The sequence below is a fragment of the Monopterus albus genome, unplaced genomic scaffold (assembly GCF_001952655.1).
Source record: "Monopterus albus unplaced genomic scaffold, M_albus_1.0 scaffold265.1, whole genome shotgun sequence".
Lineage (NCBI taxonomy): Eukaryota > Metazoa > Chordata > Actinopteri > Synbranchiformes > Synbranchidae > Monopterus > Monopterus albus.
In genome coordinates, this window is record NW_018128145.1 from 348,911 (window position 1) to 353,677 (window position 4,767).

Sequence of the window (4,767 nt, forward strand, 5' to 3'; positions counted from 1 at the left end):
GACTGACTTTCATTCCTCTTCTTTCCAGAGCAGACCTCCACCTTTCCAGGTGTTCCTCCACCTGCTCTCTGCTCTCACTACAGATCACAATGTCATCCACATACATCATTGTCCACAGAGATTCCTGTCTGACCTCATCTGTCATCCGTCCATCACCATAGCAAACAAGAAGGGACTCAAAGCCGATCCTTGATGTAGCCCCACCTCCACCTTGAACTCCTCTGTCTGACCTACAGCACATCTCACTACTGTCGTACTCCTCTCATACATATCCTGAACTACTCTGACGTACTTCTCTGCCACTCCTGACATCTTCATACAGTACCATAGCTCGTCTGTCGTCACTCTGTCGTACACTTTCTCTAAATCCACAAAGACACAATGCAGTTCCTTCTGACCATCTCTATACTTCTCCATTAACATTCTCAGAGCAAAAATGGCATCAGTAGTGCTCTTTCTGGGCATGAAGCCATACTGCTGCTCACAGATATCCACTTCCTTACTTAGCCTAGCTTCCACTACTCTTTCACATAGCTTCATTGTGTAGCTCATCAACTTTATACCTCTGTAGTTGGTACAACTCTGCACATCACCCTTGTTCTTAAAGATCGGCACTAGTACACTTCTCCTCCGTTCTTCATGCATCTTCTCTCTCTCTAAAATCCTGTTAGAAGGCTTGTCCACAGCTTGCAAATAAAATTACATTATTAGGATATCACATTTTTTCCACAGTCACTAACACAATGCAGGCAAGTCTGGTAAATATAGAGAATATATTTCCAACATCCAAAGGGCAGAAAATCCACAGTGAGACAGGATTCCCCACTACTAAGATATTGGAGGTGACTTCCAGTAAAGCATTTCTACAGAATGAGTTAAATTTAACAACCATCTAACAGCCTTGTAACAACCTCTGGCAGACTAGACCCCTTTAGGTCATAAGGAGGAAATCCGGCAACCAAAAGGGACATTGTCAGCTACTGCAATCTCACAGGATTGCCTACGAAGAAAGATGACATCCTTTTATAAGAGCATCAATCCTGCAGATGACACCAAATAAAACACGCCTCCAGCATGTCTCCATCTCACACACTCCACCAGTTGAATCTGAACAATTCCCAGCAATGAAAATAAAGAAACCAAAGCTAACAAACACAAGTCTGCCTTGGATTATTCATATTTTTATTTGGATGTATTTGCACTTACCCTCGATTTGCCTTCTGCGTCCAATAAGTGATCCACGTACGTTACCTCACCCACTACAAATCAGATTCCAGAGACGACACACACCGGGGGGAGAGAAGCCGAGAGAACAATGGGGGTTTAGAACAGAAACAAGTAGGGCGGCCAGTGACAGTGAACTCAGACTGTCAATCCGGAGCCTTCCCCCAGCACCTCAGCACAATATGGTACAGGTCTACAAAAAGCAAGCTTGGGTCTTTAAAAAAAAGTATATATATAAAATCAAGACTTCTTAGCCTGTCCTTGTTGGAATTCTCCCGAAGCACCAAAAGCAATAGACTGAGGACAACAACTGTTGAAATGGCCATCAACCTTCCTATTTGGATATAATACCGTGAACACCACCTTCTAGATGAAGATAATTAACCAAGTAATTTCAAGTAGGCAAAACCCTTTCAATGCCTCAGCCTATTTCATTGCAAACTGCTCTTACTTTGTCAAATGTTGCCATTTTAAACCTCAGACTAATGCATCAATACATTTGTCCTTAAGCTAATCCTAGAAGGAAACCTACATCTAGAAAACTAACCATAATGACGACAAGCTCTTAGGGAACAGAAACATCTCGACTCTACAAACATGTTCGTAAAGTGGACCTGGTCCCAGAATGCACAATATCAGAATTTTGATTCAGCGTCGACCACAGCCATGCTTTCGTTTCAGATCATGTCCGTTCAACGTATGGACATCAGTGACCAAACCTGTAGAGCCAAGGACAATGCATAAGAAGTTGCTTCATTTTGTAGACCTGTACCCCAAAGAAATCCCCAACGCATAGCTGTTTGGCACAACATGGCGATCTGCTGAGAAAACATTTGCTTGTCAAGGTCGCACCTAAAAAAGAAAATGCATATTTACTCCAGACAGTTGTCATAAAACAAATACCAGGTAATGTTTATTAGTAACAATAGTAATTATGATTTACCAGTTTACATTTAGGTACTGGTTCTGTCTCTAAGGGGTTTTTACTGCTTCCACTTTCTTTTAACCGGTTCAGTGGTTTTTCATTGGTTCTGCAGATGGGGGTGGTTTTTCTTAGGTTATTGTACTCAATATGAATGGTAGGGACATGTCCCTACCAATATTTGAGCAAAACCTGTTACCTTTGGAGTGAAGTCATATTAGATCATTACGATGTGCCTGACCTACTGAAAGTGAGGGGGTGACCTAAAGCTCACGAGGGGGCAACCTAAAGCTCCAGACACGGCGGCAGCCATTGGTCAGTGTACTGACAGTGGGATGACTTCGGTAAAGTGGCATTCACAGATTCAAAGTTTCTGGATCAATAGTGAAACGTTGCTAAAATACAAACAACGCCTCTTTTGTTTCATAGTAATGTGGACAACAAGCCACAAGCTCATCTGTGTCAAACCAACCTGTACTGTGCTGCAGAAAGACAACCCTGGTGTCAGTGTACAGCAGCTGAGGCAAGTCAGGGACTGTCTACAAAGTGCAACACTGATAGAGAGAGGCCTACTGCTCAAACATTCAGCAACTCATACACAGTGTAGCGGTACCAAAATGACTTCACACATCAGTGGCCGTCTGCTGGTTCTACTGCAGTACTTAGTTAGGAGAAATATGTTTTTTCATAATGTGAGGGAATTTTATTGGGAAAAATCTTGAGACCATACCTATGCCCTTGATTGTAACTTCGTTTGTTTGTTTTACAAACTATCATCCATCCATTTTCCTCCGCTTATCCGGAACCGGGTCGCGGGGGCAGCAGTCTAAGCAAAGATGCCCAGACTTCCCTCTCTACTCCCTCCAGCTCCTCCAGGGGGATGCCGAGGCATTCCCAGGCCAGCTGAGAGACAGCGTGTCCTGGGTCTTCCCCGGGGCCTCCTCCCGGTGGGACATGCCTGAGTGACATGGTCAAATGCCTTCTCCAGATCTCAAAATGACTATTGATATAAATTTTATCGCTCAAAACTATAGAAATAACTTAAATTACAAAATAAAATTGGGTTCTGCAAAAATCAACTCAATAAAAACTTCAGGTTTTACTAAAAATCTATATACAGTGGGTACAGAAAGTATTCAGACCCCTTTAAATTTTTCACTGTTATATTGCAGCCATGTGCTAAAATCATTTAAGTTCATTTTTTCCTCAATGTACACACAGCACCCCATATTGACAGAAAAACACAGATTTATTAAAAAAGAAAAACTGAAATATCACATGGTCATAAGTATTCAGACCCTTTGCTATGACACTCATATATTTAACTTAGGTGCTGTCCATTTCTTCTGATCATCCCTGAGATGGTTCTACACCTTCATTTGAGTCCAGCTGTGTTTGATTATACTGATTGGACGTGATTAGGAAAGCCACACACCTGTCTGGCCTCTGCTTCCTCATGACATGACATGACACTGGGGTTGAGGAGATCCTCGAAATATTCCTTCCACCGTCCGACAATGTCCTCAGTTGAGGTCAACAGCTGCCCACCTCCACTGTAAACAGTTTTGGCAGGGCACTGCTTCCCCCTCCTGAGGCGCCGGATGGTTTGCCAGAATTTCTTCGAGGCCGACCGATAGTCTCTCACCATGACCTCACTGAACTCTTCCCAGACCTGAGTTTTTGCCTCCACAACCACCCGGGCTGCAGTCCGCTTGGCCTGCCGGTACCCGTCAGCTGCCTCAGGTGTCCCACGAGCCAACTAGGCTCAAAAGGACTCCTTCAGCTTGACGGCATCCCTTACTTCCGGTGTCCACCACCGGGTTTGGGGATTGCCACCGTGACAGGCACCGGAGACCTTACGGTCACAGTTCCGAACAGCCGCATCGACCATGAAGGCGGAGAATATGGACCACTTGGACTCAATGTCTCCAACCTCCCCCGGGATCTGGTCAAAGCTATGCCGGAGGTGGGAGTTGAAGATCTCTCTGACAGGGCATTCTGCTAAACGTTCCCAACAGACCCTCACAATACGTTTGGGTCTGCCGAGTCTGTCCAGCTTCCTCCGCCGCCATCGAATCCAACTCACCACCAGGTGGTGATCAGTTGACAGCTCCGCCCCTCTCTTCACCTGAGTGTCCAAGACATACGGCCGAAGGTCAGATGAAACAACCACAAAGTCGATCATCGACCTCCGGCCTAGGGTGTCCTGGTGGCATGTGCACTGATGGACACCCTTATGCTTGAACATGGTGTTTGTTATGGACAAACTGTGGCTAGGCCAGAAGTCCAATTACAACTCAGGTTCAGATCAGGGGGGCCGTTCTTCCCAATCACGCCCCTCCAGGTGTCACTGTCACTGTCCACATGAGCGTTGAAGTCCCCCAGTAGAACAACGGAGTCCCCAGTCGGAGCGTTTTCCAGCACCCTTCCCAGGGATTCCAAGAAGACTGGGTACTCTACACTGCCATTGGGCCCATAGACACAAATGGCAGTGATAGACCTATTCCCGACCCGAAGGTGCAGGGAAATGGTAAACTCCAACACATGGCGGCTAAGCTTGGGGGCTATGAGCAAGCCCACACCAGCCCGCCGCCTCTCACCGCCGGCAACTCCAGAGGAGG

General features: G+C 45.7%; 1 protein-coding gene across 1 annotated transcript in view; it reads left to right on the top strand.

The window, feature by feature from the left end:
- maptb (microtubule-associated protein tau b) overlaps positions 1-4,767 on the top strand; it is a 21,630-nt gene that overhangs the window by 11,328 nt on the left and 5,535 nt on the right. The gene's annotated exons all lie outside the window — the stretch shown is intronic.